Below are 18,398 nucleotides of genomic sequence, written 5' to 3'. Positions count from 1 at the left end.
GCTGGTTATGTATTGATATCCATGGATATGTATTGATATCAATAGGTATTTGGGCCAATACATATCCATGGAAATGTATTGATGTGTATTGATATCAATACAGCTGGTTATGTATTGATATCCATGGATATGTATTGATGTGTATTGATATCAATAGGTATTTGGGCCAATACACATCAATACATATCCATGGATACCTATTGATGTGTATTGGCCCAAATACCTATTGATATCAATACATTTTTTTTATTGATCTCTATTGATCACTTCCACTAGGGTAATGCGAGGACTTTTACCTCACATACTCGATAAAATTTGCATGTTACCAAATAACACAATGAAACAGCTCGAGGAAAACATTCAAAAATACGAACTGTCCCAGTTCATGACTGATGATCGGCTAGGGATTACACAACCTATCGGCTTAACTTTCGAACAAATGCAAAAACCAGAAGTCTAAACCGAAAAAATTAACAAACTAACAGAAAAATTGGAGAAATTAATCCAGCAAACTGAACACGTTCATTTATTAAACATGAAATGTCTAGCTAACAACAACCAACCAGAAAAAACACAGAACCAGGGATTTCATGAAAATCAGAAAACAGGGTACCTCAACCAAAATAACAATCAAATCACAACTAGGTACCAGAATCCCAACCAACGGGCTTATAATAGATTACATAACAGGGATATCAGAAATATAAATCGCAGAGAACAGAACGGCTACAATAAACAGCCAAGACAGGAACAAGCGCGCACCTCTGAAAATAAAACACCTTGTGAAATTTGCCATTATACCAATCACACAACAAAAGATTGTTTTCATAACGGTCTCACCAACCCAGAAGAGAAAAAGAATGTAACGTGTGCTATATGTAACAAGCAGGGTCACAGCACAGATAGTTGTTATTACAATAAATTGAGAAATGCCAATTCAAAAAACGCATAAATAGGACATCCAAAAACACTAGCGTAGTGAATAACGGATGTCCTGTAAATAATAAACAAATTCAAGAGCAAAAGAATACTATGACATACGCTCTAGCTGCATAAAAACAATCTTGTCAACCCGTCAACACCCAAAATAATAGTAAAATTATTACGTCATAACACGATACCAGACAGGAATCCTACGGTGTTAAAAATAATGGAAAACACACATACGTGAAAAAACTGATAAATCGGATCTTTCAAATCAAAAGCAAGAACCATTGAAACAGGTATGCAACACAGACCCACCTAAAATTAAATCCCAAATTCTACAACAACCCCTACGCATGGAAGATAATATGAATAAATTGAATTTTTCACACATTATTGACTACATAATGAACAACTATGCTTTCCCTATAGCAACTCAAATTCAGGTATTCAATGACCAAATCACACATGATTTACTTGACCCTGATGACGAATCACTACCACAATGGATAAGTAAAAATGTAACATTGCGCCAGATGGATTTTTTTCATAACTCACAAGCAAACCGATAATGCGACGATAGTCCAGCATAACGATTCAATTTTAGTGAGTGATAATAGAACAATAAATTCCTATATCTATGATGAAACCACTGGCCCAGTTGACAGAGAAATAACAAGATTGACTGAAAAAATAGTTGAAGTTCGACAATTATTACCTCAAGGCCCCAACAATTCAAGCGTGACTATCAAAGGAGTAATACGCACAGGAGGAAAGTCAAAAGAACACAATCTCTGCACAAATGTAGAAACATTTTTGAATGTGTTATACTATTACTTGAAGTACAGAACTCTAGAAGCTTTCTCACAAGATGACGAAATAGCGAGCCTCAAAGATTTCCAACTCAATATGATACAAAAATATGCACTCGATAACAAACCGTTAAACACAATGAAAAAGAAACCGGAAATAATTCACAAAATAGAAAATCTGATACATCTAATACAAGACCCTCAATCATTATTTGTCAAACAAACATCCTTCCAGCTCCAAAATCACCGAAGCATGCAATCAAATAGATTCGGCGGTCCACATTAAAGCCATGTCAAATAATCGAAACATTATCATACTTTTTGACACTGGATCAAATATATCATTAGCCAGAAAGCACTTGGTACAAGAAAATGATATAATAGAAAAACCTGACATGATTTTGTACGCTGCAAATCAAAAAGAGATTCCATTCCTTGAAATTGCAGAAGTTAAATTCTCAATTCAAGAAAAACATTTTTCTCAATAATTATGCTTCATAGTACAAGAGTTATCGACAGACATAATCTTAGGAAATCAATTTTTGGGAGAAAATAATGTTCTCATTGTTTTCTCTTGTGAAAAAATTATTTTGAACAAAAATCTTACGATTCCCATGAGAACGAGTGAAGAGACAGTATTTCATTCCCATTCAGAAAGTTCAGTTTCTGTAGCGTATTCAGTTTACACGGAAAAAGATATTAGAATACAGCCTGTCGAATCGTAACCTATTCCCTTGCTATTGTCTAATTTTCTAACAGACAATGAACTTAGGATTTTCAATCCTCAGCATAAAACATTGTGCAAAGATAGCGACGTTTGTTTCCAAGTAAGAACAATCGCGAAGCAAGATTAATGAAATTGACGTTTTCAACACGTCAGGTAAAACATTGATTTTTTCCAGTGGGCAATCACTCGGCACTCCCAGCGAGATAGCTTATACAGCGCAATTTTCGCCCATTGTTAATGAATCTGTTGTACCCAATACAGATTACAATGAATCTCAATCTATTCGGATACCGACGGATGTAATCATAAAATCTCATGACTCTACTGAATTTTCAGTGAGAAACATCTGGAATGTACAAGAAAATGTGAGCTTGCATTTCACACCAAATGAGATGTATCTTAATAGAGAAAAATTCAATTTCGCGATTCAGGAAGTCACGGAAACAGAAAAAAAATTCATTGCCTACAATTTTTCACAAAGAATGGTCCCTTTAAAAATCAGAGCATGCATTGGATACATTAAGTATTCAAAGCTCAAATATTAAATATATTAAGAAAAGTATTACAGAGAATACTATAACACAGGATCTCTCATTGAATCAGTATATAACATTCAAGAACAAAACAAAGAAAAGGACAAAGAACAAAAATTGATGTAAATTCCAACTTGAAAGGAACAGATTATAAAGATTTTGAAAAATTAATTACGAAATACACAGATGTATTTTCGAAACATAAGTATGATATTCCGGTGTCAACTCTTGAACCAGTAACAATCAACCTCACATATGATACTCCTATTTTTCGCCTCCATATAAACTAGCTACTAAAGAAAGAGAAGAAATGGATGAAATCCTTAAAGGACTTCTAAAAGCAAACGTAATCGAAGAAACCAAATCGAATTATGCCTCACCCGCATTTATAGTGCATAACAAGAATAACAAGCCTCGTCTTGTTGTAAATTATAAAAAACTCAACAATAAGATTCTAAAAGATAGATATCCTCTTCCAAATCCTTCTACAATAATGGAAGCCTTAAGTTCTGCAAAATTCCTCTCAACCCTGGATTTAACTTCAGCCTTTTATTCCATGAGAATAGCTGAAAACTCGAAACAACTCACAGCCTTTAATAAACCTCTAGGACTTTTTAGTTTCAAATGCGCTCCTATGGGGTTGAATTTATCCCCAAACTCATTCATGAGAGGAATGACACACTTATTTTCAGACATATTGTACAAATCCGTTCTTATTTACATTGACGATATCTATATCATGTCTTCTACACTTGATGACCACAAGAAACATCTGGAAGAAGTGTTTAGAAGACTGAGAGCAGAAAATCTGAAATTAAACCCCGAAAAATCCAAAATTTGCTATAAATCATTGAAAATTCTTGGACACATGGTATCAGACCAGGGAATTTCGCCACTTCCGGGAAATGTAGAGGCTATAAAAAATATGCCCAAACCTTCCAATGTAACTGAAGTTAAAAGATTTCTTGGAGCTACATCATTTTATAGGAAATTCATCCCCTGTCTCTCCAAAAGAGCATACCCTCTTACACAATTGACTCACAAAGACGCCAAATTTGAATGGCACGAGAGCCACCAAAAAGCGTTTGATGACTTGAACAATTGTTTAATGACCCAGCCAATATTATCCCACTTCTGTGATAACAAAGATACGTATGTTATTACGGATGCATGTTTCATAGGGATCGATGCCTGCTTAGCACAGAAAGATACGGATGGTATAATAAAACCAGTAGCTTACGTATCTCACAGACTTACTAACAATGAACAAAATTGACCCACCACTCACTTGGAAATGCTTGATGTAACTGACAGTGTGAATCATTTTCGATCGCTAATCATTAACAAACATTTTCAAGTAATAACTGATCACGTAAGTCTTCAATATTTAGCCCAGTCAATGAAGGTCCATAAAAGCAGTTTCGATCCGAAAATTAAATAAAAGCTGAATTTCCCACCATCGATAGAACCCTCCCAGAGGGTCATTCTCCCAAAAGTCCCAAGAAATCCCCTTGGAGCTTTCTGCCCCAGCCCCCTAAAACATGAAAAATGCAGGTAAACACGGGAAATCAATTATCTCTGTAACCATTGATCGGAAACAGTTCTATTATATGCCATTCGATTCCTTACATTATGGACTACAATATTAGTTATATTCATTTTTTCAATAAAATTGACAGTTTTCTTGATAAAATAATATATATGTGAAAATTTAAAGGGTTTGTAATTTGATTTTTTTGTTTTCTCCAATTAACCTCGAAACAAGTAGTTTCAAAGGAAAATTAGTCAAATAATTAATGTAGCCACTCTCATTGCAAATTCATTGATGTATATTGTTATGTATTTGCGATTCGATTTGACGCTGTGGAAGGGGAAACAGTCGAAGCGGAACGGCGCGGCTGACTCTCTTAGCCATAGTAAACAGCAAACTGGAAATCAATTATCTCTGTAACAATTAATCGGAAAAAATCTATCATATGTTATTCGATTCGTTAAATTAAGGACTACAATATTAGTTATATTCATTTCCTCAATAAATCAAACAGTTTCCTTGATAAAATAATATATATGTGAAAATTTAGGGGTTTTTCGATTTGATTTTTGTTTTCTTCGATTAACTTCGAATCAAATAATCTAAAGAAAATTAGACAAATATTTAATCTAGCCACATTCATTGCGAATCCATTGGTGTATATTGTTATTTATTTACGATTCGATTTGACGCTGTGGAAGGGGAAACAGTCGACGCGGTACGGCGTGGCTTCACCATAGTAAACAGTTGAATACAGTAGTAGGCCTACTGCTTTCTAAGTTGCATCTTATTCACACTATGACGCTCGAAACAATCAATTTCGTCTATTGTTTTGACATGCGATGAAACAAATTTTTCACATTTTAATTCTCTAAATTCTCTAAAATCATTTTGTTGTTATATATGTGCTAAATCATGCATTCTATGACAGACAAAGATATTGTTTGCAACCGATAAAATATTCATACTATTACATAATATAATACATATTTAAATTATGTGTGTATGATCATTATTCTATGCTAAAATTTATCATGAGTTATGAATGTCAAAAACTGAGATAAATCATAGATTACAATAGTGTTAACAGTGGCAATTTCCTGAAAAATCATAGCGTGCAGTGTTTGCTGTTTTCTACAGTTAATATTCTCCAAGCCAGGTTGATAATATACCTTCAGTTGAGCCAAATATATATGACGGCTGAGGCATAAAAAATTTATCCATTGGGCTTGTTGAGTTGAAACTTTCTATGGTTCTCTCTGTAAAGTAGCTTATCTTCCGTTCTTACTAGTTGAATCTACATTATTTAGACAGTTCAATATGAAAATTCAGTAGATTCTAAAGATGAAAGCCATGCATACATACAATTCAAGGAAGAGTAAGCATGCATAAAAGGTAGGAAAATCATGAAAGTGTTTCACATTTAACCCCAAAGTACCCTACCATATAAGATTAATTGAAAGATGATTCATCATCTTCTATTATTTTCTTTAACATATCGATTTTTCACCTCCACTCGCATCTTGTCATTCATTTCACAAGGTTGGCAGAAGCTTTTCTTCATGTCGATTAATGTTGATTGAAATTGATTTTGATTAGGGCACCAAAAGAATAGATCATTTTGAAGCATTCAAATCAAATCTATTGAACATGATTTCTTATGACTTAGCATTCAAAGATTTAGTTGGGTGAAGCTATTTGAAAAATGTACCTGATTATCAATTTCATGGTTTTTATTCCATTCTAGTTCATTGTGATCATTGAAGGGTTGATGTGATGAGTTAGTTCAAGTGAATTCTAGTACACAAGTGTATTGTGCTTATAATGGGCTCTTCTTCATTTTCTATCGATGTTTTGCTCCAGTAGAGAAAATTTCAAATGTTGGTTTTACATTTTATAAGCTTTATAAATAATATAAATTAACGGTAATATAAATTTGATAAGTCCAGTATTAAATTCATCGATGTTGATTTTCATTGTATCGCTTTGTATCAATGTTATTTGCGATTCATCACTATTCTCTCAAGAATTAGTTCTTTATGAATTTCATGATCTGAAAATTGAAATTCAAATGCTATTTGGATGACGTTCACATTCCACTGTTTTTTTTTTTTTTACAATAATTGTTACTTTGAAGAGTGAGGCAATTCAATCCATTTGGAAGTAAAAGGAAATCACAGTGCGATTTGAACAGTGGATAGTAACTTTGAAATTCAGTTGCTCAATTCATTTCGGCTTGATACTATCATTTGTAATTATAGTTGATCAGAATATGCATTGTATATAATGTTTATATTTCAGTTTGACTAATCTTCTATCACAGTCTCGCTTTCATTCATAAAGATGATAATCCTAAATACGTTGATTACCTTACAGATGTAGCTTATCTTACGTCGAACAATGTACAATACAAAACTTTTCACTGAATTACTATTATGATGATCATTGGAATTTCTGCCTGTGATTGAGAAAAAGTCATTTTATGAGCCTTGAAATTCGTACCTAGAAAAAGTTGCATTATTACTAAAAATTTTGTTATTTTTACTATTTATTATAGGTACTGTACATTGATTTTCGTGATTATAGAGATCAACTACTTCATTCTGAGTCACGATAAGGATAAACAGGGTAATTGTGAGAGGGGAATAGCATCTATAGTTAAATTTACATAGCATCAATTTGAAAGCTCTGATAATGATTGTGAACGGAACTGCAATTCTGGCTTGGTATTGCCTCTTCATGTTCAGTGAGATTAGAAAGCTTCAGAGTAATTCGTTCTCACTATATGTGATAATATTGGTAATATTTGGTAACATTTGTTGATATTTGAACCGAATATGCAACAAATTAATCTACTTTCAGCTTGAAAATTTTCAATTCATCAGGAGTACAGTGTTTCATATAGTATCTCAGGTAGGCCTACCCTTTTATTTTTTTTTGTTCACGTGATCTGATGATATTCATCCCATTATCAAGTGTTTGAATTATAAAGAGTGATGAAACAAGAGAAAACACAAGAAAAGCTATGAAAAGAAATTTTGAATCTTCATTTTTCACAAAATAAGGATAAGATGAAGGAGTTGGACACATAATATATCATGAAACTTCGTTGAAAAACATCAATATCTGAAACTAGAGTTATCAAATTGTGTTACCTCTGACTCGTATGGAGAAGGCACACTTCAAATTAATATAATAAATTATGTGAGCAAACAACGAAATCCTAATTTTTATCATGAGCATGGTTGAATCAAGAAAATTGTAATATCTTTTTAGAGTATTGAAAAGTAAAAATCCATATACAGCGCATGTCAAAACAATAGACAAAATTAATTGTTTCGAGCGCCATAGTGTAAATGAGATGCAATGTTGACAGCAGTATTATTCTGTTTACTATGGTGAAGGGAGTCAGCCGCGTCGGCTGTTTTTCCTTCCACAGCGTCAACTTGAATCGCAAATATATAACAATATACATCAATGGATTTGCAATGAATGTGGCTACAATAATTATTCGTCACATTGTTCTTTAAAATTACTTGCTTCGAAGTTAATTGGAGAAAACAAAAAAATCAAATCGAAAAACCCCTAAATTTTTACATTATATTAGTTTATCAAGGAAACTGTTCGATTAATTGAGAAAATGAATCCAACTAATATTGTACTCCTCAATTTAACGAATCGAATGACATATGATAGATTTTTTTCCGATTAATTGTTACAGAGATAATTGATTTCCAGTTTGCTGTTTACTATGGCTAAGAGAGTCAGCCGCGCCGTTCCGCTTCGACTGTTTCCTCTTCCACGGCGTCAAATCGAATCGCAAATACATAACAATATACATCAATGAATTTGCAATGAGAGTGGCTACATTAATTATTCGACTCATTTTTCTTTAAAACTACTTGCTTTGAAGTTAACCGAAGAAAACAAAAAAATCAAATCGAAAAACCCCTAAATTTTTACATTATATTAGTTTATCAAGGAAACTGTTCGATTAATTGAGAAAATGAATCCAACTAATATTGTACTCCTCAATTTAACGAATCGAATGACATATGATAGATTTTTTTCCGATTAATTGTTACAGAGATAATTGATTTCCAGTTTGCTGTTTACTATGGCTAAGAGAGTCAGCCGCGCCGTTCCGCTTCGACTGTTTCCTCTTCCACGGCGTCAAATCGAATCGCAAATACATAACAATATACATCAATGAATTTGCAATGAGAGTGGCTACATTAATTATTCGACTCATTTTTCTTTAAAACTACTTGCTTTGAAGTTAACCGAAGAAAACAAAAAAATCAAATCGCAAACCCCCTAAATTTTCACATATATATTATTTTATCAAGAAAACTGTCAATTTTATTGAAAAAATGAATATAACTAATATTGTAGTCCATAATGTAACAAATCGAATGGCATATAATAGAACTGTTTCCGATCAATGAGTATAGAGATAATTGATTTTCCGTGATTACCTGCATTTTTCAACTTTGTGGGGTGCTAGGGGGGAATGCTCTAAGGGGATTTCTTGGGACTTTTGGGAGAATGACCCTCTGGGAGGGTTCTATCGATGGTGAAAGATTCAGCTTTTATTTAATTTTCGGATCGAAAAAACCTTTATTGACTGGGCTAATTACAAAAGCATACGAGAACCAAATTCACGCTTAGCGAAGTTAGATGCGAAATTGGTACAATGCAACTTTGAAATTGTATATAAGCCTGGAAAATCGTTACAATTAGTTGACGCCCTCTACAAAGCGCCAATAGAATAAACAATTGAAAAAGAATAGCAAAATATAAGCAATATTTTGACTGTTAATATAGGATTACTGCAAAAACAGGATTCTTTCTTGAGTAAGATATACAATGCTCAATTTTATCTAGATACAGCCGATAAAATAATTGCGCGAAAATCACGCAACTATACCCTACGCGATGATATTCTCTTTTATAAAGAGCAACCTAATACAGGACTGCAATACCTTTTGGCAGTACCTGGTAGTGCTATTCAGCAAATACTAAAGCAATATCATGATGATATAAATGTTGGTGCTCACCTTGGGATTGATAAGACCTTGTCGAAAATAAAATACAAGTAGTATTGGCCATCTATGCACCAAGATGTAATAGACTATGTTAAATCTTGCCCAACTTGTCAAATCTCCAAAACGGGGCGATGTCAGTATACACCATGGTGGAAGTCAAACACAGTCTTGTTTTGGCGGTGGCTACTTTTGTCGTTCTTGTGTTGAAAAAGAAGTGTCTTGTTTTGGCGGGGCGAGTCCGTGACTAATTTCTCTACCTGGAAAACAGTCTCTGGTTGTCGCTATCAGCTTTTGTTGCTTATGTCAGAATTGCTGGCAGAAAAGCTAAGAAGTAAACTGGTTTGTATTTTGGCATAGACTGTGCTTTCTTTGAAATATTCTGTTTATAACTTAGTGTGACTGTAAAAGTGTGTGTGTGACCACCATTAGACAATACTCCTGCTTTACATTGTCTCCTCTCTCTCTCTCTCTCTCTCTCTCTCTCTCTCTCTCTCTCTCTCTCTCTCTCTCTCTCTCTCTCTCTCTCTCTCTCTCTCTCTCTCTCTCTCTCTCTCTCTGTCTCTCTCTCTCTCTTATTTGCTGTTTTACCAACCATTACATACATTTTCAACAAGTCACTTGAAGAAGGCATTTTCCCTGAAAACTGGAAGTTTGCTCTGGTTCGCCCTCTAAATAAAGTTCCATCACCCAATAAAGTTGAGGATTTTAGACCAATCAGTATTTTACCTGCATTGTCCAAAGTGCTAGAAAGACTCATTCATGCTCAAGTTGTAAAATTTCTAGACAACAATAGTAAGCTTCATAACTTTCAATCAGGCTTTAGAAAATTCCATTCAACTGAGACAGCTCTGCTTCGTGTCACTGATGATATAAGGTTAGCTATGGACCAAAGAAAATGCACCATCCTCACCCTATTTGATTTTTCTAAAGCATTCGATACTGTTGATCATACAGTCCTTCTGAATAAGTTGGCTATTCTTGGTTTCAGTCGCAACTCGTTAGTTTGGTTTAAATCCTATCTATTAGGTAGGAAACAATGTGTATCTGTCGGTGACAAAAAGTCAACTTGGAAAAACGTTATGCATGGAGTACCACAAGGTTCAATTTTAGGCCCTCTCCTCTTCACTTTGTATGCTAATGACCTTTCTTCCATTATCAAATTCTCCAGTTTCCATACTTATGCAGACGACCTTCAAATCTATTTAAGCTGTCCCATAACAAAAATTAATGAAACAGTTGGAATAATGAATCAGGATATCAATTCGATAGTGGAATGGACAAAGAAAAATGGCCTTAAGCTTAATCCCATCAAAACACAACCCATTATAATTGGATATTCTCGTCTTATAAACAATATTGACCTTGAATCGATTCACAAAATTAGTGTAGACGGTAATGACATTCCTTACTGTAGCTCAGTTAAAAATTTAGGCATTATTATGAATAATACTCTTGACTGGTCAGAACAAGTGAACAAAACTTGTAAAAAGGTATTCTCAGCCATGCATGCATTGAAGAAAATGCACGATATCCTCCCTAGAAACATTAAATTATTATTGGTTCAATCTCTCATCTTCCCACATTTAATGTATTGTAATTCTGTTCTTAACGATATGCAAGTCACTCTGAATGATAAACTACAGCGTTGCCAAAATTATTGTCTACGTTTCGTCTACTCTCTCCAACACCATGATCATATCACCCCAGCCCACATTGCTAGTTCAACATTGAAGCTTCCCGATCAGAGGCTTTTTCGAATAGTCAAGCTTGTTAGAGATATCATGAAATACGGTAATCCGAACTATTTTAAAGATGATTTCAAATTTGTCTCTGAAGGTAGGAGGATAGATGCTTCACATACTAGAACCGGAGAAAGTACTTTAAGGATACCCAATCATCGAACTACTATTTTCACAAAATCCTTCTTAGTCAGTGCCTGTCGTGCATGGAATACACTTCCTGTTTCTATCAGGTCTATCGAGAGCCGAGCGAGCTTCAACCTGACTTTAAAAAAACATATTTTGGAGCAAATGACTGAAACTGTCCGGCCCTAGAACGATCACATGACAACCATCCCTCACCCATTCCACCAATATAAACCTTTAAACCATGTTATAGAACGAATTGTATATATATATATATTATATATATATATATATATATTATATATATATATATATATTATATAAACTCATGTTATTTCAATTATCCACTGCATACTGCTGTATATTACTGAAATTTGATAACCCTGATCTACTTTCAGCCTACTTCATTTTATTAATCAATTATTTGATCTTATCTACCTATATAATTATTTTACTTTATCAATTTTCTGTTTTTTTTTCTCTTCAATATTCATATTGATTAAAACTTTTACAATATTTCCATTAATAAATAAATCCTTAGTTTAAATAACGGAATTAACGTTTTGGTAGAGAGTTAGTGGGGAGGATATTTTTATTATTCTTCCCAAAGAATGGACATTGATATGTCCAAAGCTCCGCCAATTTATGTATAGATGCATAACAATATGATTATTATCTATAGTTATTATATTACAAATTGCTTTTTCATATCATATACAGTTCTATAGTTATTTTCCTAGTCTATATTATGTAAATTCATCTATAATTTTGCTGTATTGTAAGCTATTGTATATAAGTGTATAAGCCAGTATATATTGTAATCTACATAAATAAAATACTCAATCAATCAATCAATCAATCTCTCTCTCTCTAACTCTCTATCTTCCCGGTTGTGTGCTTATGCTTTTCTTTTCTTCAAAAGCCCTCAGGGTTTTGTTATTATTTCATACCATGCTACAGACATATTATCTTCAACCCATCTTGAATTTGACTTTCCTATGCCTAGATTTGTAAATTTTTTTGTGTCAATAATATTCATTACTATCAACTCTTGCTTGTAATATTGTGAATTCCCCCATTCCACTGAGTAGGATTGTATAATATAGTTGATGTAACATCGTACTGGATCATAGCCTACTATAGGTAGAAGTATTATCTAAAGTAAGTCATGACTGGTGGGTTGATGGTTGAATGTGAGAGAAGGCCGGCCGTGCAAAAAAAACTAAAACTGCAATTCAATTGAATCCTCACTTCTTCACTTTCTCACTATAGGCATATATCCCTCAGAAACACATTCTCTTGTAAAATACACAATCCCCTACACTGTTATAATTTGACTCCTTCAAGTTATGTGTCCCAACTTGATAATACCGCCCGTTGTTCTCTCAATAATATTTGTTGAACGAGCGTTGGCAAGTTCTTACTTTTTACTCAAGTTCAAAGTTGTTGCCAGTCTGTGGGTTTGCTTGTTTGATTGAATGCACTACATTAACTTTAAAAAGAGTTGATCGATCAGCTTCAAATTTTGAACACGCACTCTTCGAAACTTTTTACAGGTGAAGTTCGTTGAACAACAAAATATTTTACTCACTTCTTCGTCCTTTTTCAGGATATAAAAGTAACATTGAAAGTACTACATGGGACAAAATAAATTGCTCCTGTGTGTCTGCCTGACTATTATCCTTCAGTAGCATACTCGTAATACTGATGATACAAATTGTGATGGCAGTTGCTATGTCGTTGGTATTATTAATTAAACAAAACTTGAATTTTGATTCTGAATCATTTACCCAAACGGAGAAACCTATGGAGTTCTATGGATTCACGTAGGCCTACAGCGTGATATTAAATATAGGAGAACAGCTTAATGTTCCTTTTCCAAAGATAATATAACAGTGGGCTCCACTAGGATTCCTATTCAAATTTTTAAAAAAAATCTGTAGGTAGCTTCAAAATTTTGGTCTGCCATCTTCGTTCCGCCACATTAAATCAAACATTTTCTATGGGAAGGTTTTAATACAAAATTCAAATAAAGAATTTCAAGAGACAATGAATGGTGGAAATCGCTCATCAATCTATCAAACCGTTTCAAAGATATTCACATTTTAGTGTTGAAGTTTTTGGATATCTGTGATACAGAAACAGAAATATTGCTGGCCTAGAACAGGATAGATTATTCATCACATATTCTTATTATTATCGTTCCCTAGCAACCTATGTTAAGCGTTTATATAGTCGCTGCTAAGAAAGATTTATGTGATAGATATATACCTGAATAATACTATTAAATACTATATTCGAATAAACAACGAGTGACCCAAATGAAGCGATTCAAAATATAAGAAAGAGGAAAATGGGAATGCGAAAAAGTATTATAATATTTGGAACTCCATAACTTGTCATTTAATAAAGAGACATTTATGAGATTAATAATTTTCTGAAAAACACTAATAATTGACAATAATAATTTAGCAATATTGCACTAATAATTTTAATTTTAGATGACTCTCTCCTGGATTATTGAAATCTGTGTTGGAGATTCCTCAGTGATTGCTGCATCATCTGAGAGAACCCCGAGAAAGTGAGCTCTGTTCGAAATTAACAGAATGCTCAAGTATAGACATTTAGAAGAAAACAACCATTTCATTTAATGTTCATTGAAATCGACCACATCAGTATTTACTCGTGAATTACCGGTAGTATATTGTTAATGTATTAAGATTTGAAAAGATAATATGAATCTTATTGGTTTTTCTCTCAATGATTGTAATGGATGGCTTAATTGTTTTTATATAATTATAAAAATATCACAGTTTATTACATTCCAGTACAATTATCTTGTTTCACAATCCATTTCTAAGTAGAGCTCATAAGTATTGTAATCTTGCTATAAAATTCATCAATTGCTATACAATTCTTAATATACAATAATTGAAGTTGATTCCATTCAACTTCAGTGGCGCCATTTCACCAAACTGCTAGGGGGGGGGGTTGGGCAAAAACCACGAGGTATTGGGGGGGGGGTTAGGAATACCCCCAAAGGATAGAGGAACCTGGGTTTTTCCCCATGAATGTTTCATAAGAAGATGTTATTATGTGCTTCATTTTTTCCACTTTTATACATATGTGGTTGAAGTATTGACGATGACAATATTACCTGTTATAAATAAAACCGAGAGCACTGCCAAGCTATCACAAGTTGTATTATCTAATACAATCATGTAGGCTATGTTTAGAACAAACAATAGACAGGCAGACAGACATTAACGAAAGCGAGTTGATGTAAAATTTGTATATTAATCAGCTGAATTTGGGGCATTAAGGACAGTCTATTTGATAATTCTCAAATAGCATTAGCTGTTATGAATAAATGGGTAAATTGTGGTAATAATTACAATTATTGCATGCAATTAATATTCCTGCATACTAATGATAAATCACAACACCCTTTTTTCCAATTCACTCCATCAGTTGATGTGATTTTCGGTCTCCTCATCACTGGAGTTATTAGTTAACTTAATTTAGTTAGCATAATTTTCGATGAACTCATTACTAACTGGAGTTATCAGTTATAGTCCAGTCACTATATACATTGGTGCATACAATTTATATTGGAGTTCTGATTTTTTAATATATTATTTGGGCACATAAGAGGAGTCCAGAACCAATTTCCTTGTGCTAGATACTGTGTGGCCCAAAAACCTCATATTTTCGGCTCATTTTCCAGTTCTCAGCTATTTCTGCCAAATCTCGTAATCGGACAGAAAAATTTGCTCTAGCCTTTTTTTTAGATCATAAAATTTTGAATAAAATGAGATTATTCGGAACTCTTTATCTCCAATGAAAACTGAGTTACGATTTTTCAAAAATGAGTGAAATTTGAAGAAAAAATCAATTTTGATGAATTTTAGTTTTTGATCAACAATATCTTCCGATTGTTACCATTTGAATGTATAATTCAAAATCCCTCTGGGCATATTTTTGTGCTCTACAATCTGAGATCAGGTAAAGCGCACTATCTCATATAGATTCCCAGGTACACCTGACAACAATGCTCCTTGTGTTGTGAAAAACACCTCATTTTCAGCTTCAACCATCATCACCAACCACATTGTCCTCACATTGGTACTTCACACAATGACATAAGTTCATGAGATTATGTTCTATGAGAATCACCCGTTAGATGAACTTCATTTCAGTATTTCCTAGTGGAGATGCCTACAATATTTCCTACAATCCATCTCGAATCACTTTTCCCTATCATATAACTGCCAAAATCGTTAATATAAGAAAAATATCTACATTTCTGGATTTTTCCCAACAATCAAATCTTACTTTACAAACATATTTTCTCATGAATCGTTTACAGCAGATGAAAGAAAAAATTCTTTTGTACAATTCAAGATCAAGTAATGACTTTTATAAGGGGTTACCGAGATACATACCTTTGAATTTAGAAATTCGCAATTTTTTATGTATTGGAATATGGGCTTAAGTACACTCAACAATAAATTTTCCATTTTTCGACCGAATTCGACTTATGATGCATGATTCCTAAACGCCTTGACGAGCCGAGAAGAATGAAGTGTAGTACGATGGAATCTGATCATTGTGTCAAAAGTTATAAGTGTTTGAAAGTTTGATCCTTGAGGTGTCCTTAAGCGCGCCTCTCCACTAAGGAATACTGAAATGGAGTGCATCATTGTAGAACATAAATATCTCGAAAAGTTTAGGATTTATCGAAAATCTTTACCAAACAAAACTTGTAGGAAATTTATTAAGCTTCATTTTTATGTAGTTGATCATGTCAATAGAACACACTGTTTCCAAGATATTTGCATGTAAGTAATAAGTGGAAAAAATGTAAAGGACAAAACTTGTTGGTAACTTTGTAAGCTTCAATTTTTCACAAAATACAAATGTTCCTAAGATGCATAGTTTCCGAGATATATTCGAAAAATGGAAAAAATTTACTTTAAACTAAATCTACTACAGGCAATTATTGACGCGCCCACCTTTTATCTGTCAAAACAGAAGTCACCCATACAATGCTCACCACAGTCAATGAATACAGAACAGTGTTCTGTGTTCAGTATTCATTCACAGTCTGTTTATTGGACCTGTTTATTGTAATTACTGTGCAGAGAATGGTGTTTCAGATCACCTGATCATTAAGATTTTTCAAGATCATTTTGAAAATGATCCAAATCATAGCATTGGATTCAAAGCATGACGTCTCCCATGTTTACATATTAATCAATATCGGGGACCGAGCTTTGCTCTGGATTACAAAAGCATAGAAATCTGGTGTGGCGCACTCACACAACTTTCCTTGCCGTTATGAAAATTGATCAACTGACGCTAGTGTTCACGCGCATTTCAAGTCTACTATTCTAAGATCTGAGCCAGCTGGTGACAGGACAATAGCGCCGCAGACATACGAAGTCTGCTATATCTTCATAGTGGATGATTTAATAGAATCAACAGTTGCCAACAGTTTGCAATAGAATAATCTTATTTTCTCTAATTTCGAGCTTATTTTCAATTTTAGGTGAAAATGTTACAAAACATTAATTGTAGAGATTTTCATGCTCAATCTTTTCCACTTGAAATTTTTTGTTTCAATTGTATATGAAGCCTGATAATTGGGAATCTAAAATCAAACTTTGCATAGATGGGGCGAAGCTCCTGAAACATTTACAGATATGGGACTCGTGACAGTTAATAGAACTTAACAATGACTTTTTTAGGTATGAATTTGATCAAAATCGCTGGAGCCGTTTTCAAGACCCTGTTTTTGACAACATTTTCGCCATTTTAGCCGCCATCTTGAATTGCATTTGATCGAAATTCTTCGTGTCGGATCCTTATAGTGTAAGGACTTCAAGTTCCAAATTTCAAGTCATTCCTTCAATTGGGAGATGAGATATCGTGTACACAGACGCACATACACTCATACACACACACACACACACACACACACACACACACACATACAGACCAATACCCAAAAACCACTTTTTTGGACTCAGGGGATCTTGAAACGTATAGAAATTTAGAAATTGGGGTACCTTTATTCCTTTCGGAGAACAAAACTTTCCTTACCTATGGTAATAGGGCAAGGAAAGTAAAATATGTATTACGAAAGAAGAAATTATAATAACATTTATACAGAAATGTTCAATTTACTCTATCAGTAAATTGAGATTAATTCCCAGAGGGAAGGCAAAAATTTCCCTCACAAAGGCCCAGTTGCACAAAAGCCGGTTAGATTTTAATCCTGATTAACTTCATGTGAACCAAATCAGAGAAGACCATTTCAAAAAGATGGATCTACTGAAATTAATCAGGATTGAAAATAACCCGGCTTTTTTTGCAACCGGCACTAAGTACCTGATTAAATGATTACTAAAGTTCAACAGCTGAGTCATAATTTTGAAACAGTCCACCACACATGAACTCGCTCACTCACTTCCATCGCCAACAGACAACGAAATAATTATTATCAGCTGTTTTTCCAAGGATGATAATGTGAATAATTCTGTCTCTCTCCCACACAGGCACACGCATCTTCTGTTATCGAGAGACGACGAAATTATCGTATGCTTTCCAAGGATGAACTATCCTTTCAATGTCCTTCAGCAAGTTTTCCAAGGGATGAGAACTAGTTCAATCCAATCTTTATATTATAAACCTAATATGTTCTGAATTTCGTGAGAATTGTTAGAGCAGCTTTCGAGATCCGGTGAAATACAAAAATAAAAAGATCTAAACATCCAAACATCTAAACATAAAAACAGAAGTTGCTCGTTTAATAGTAGGCCATAGGATAACACGGACTTTTCTTAAAACTTAGAGAAGCCCGTATAATGCACCACAGCCTAATCTATAGCTCAAATAGACCTATCAGTACTATATAACCAATTTATACCCAATTTTCAATAATCCTTCAGAAAGA

This window comes from Nilaparvata lugens, chromosome X, assembly GCF_014356525.2.
Source record: "Nilaparvata lugens isolate BPH chromosome X, ASM1435652v1, whole genome shotgun sequence".
In the NCBI taxonomy this organism is placed as follows: Eukaryota; Metazoa; Arthropoda; class Insecta; order Hemiptera; family Delphacidae; genus Nilaparvata; species Nilaparvata lugens.
This window is presented reverse-complemented; position numbering follows the sequence as displayed.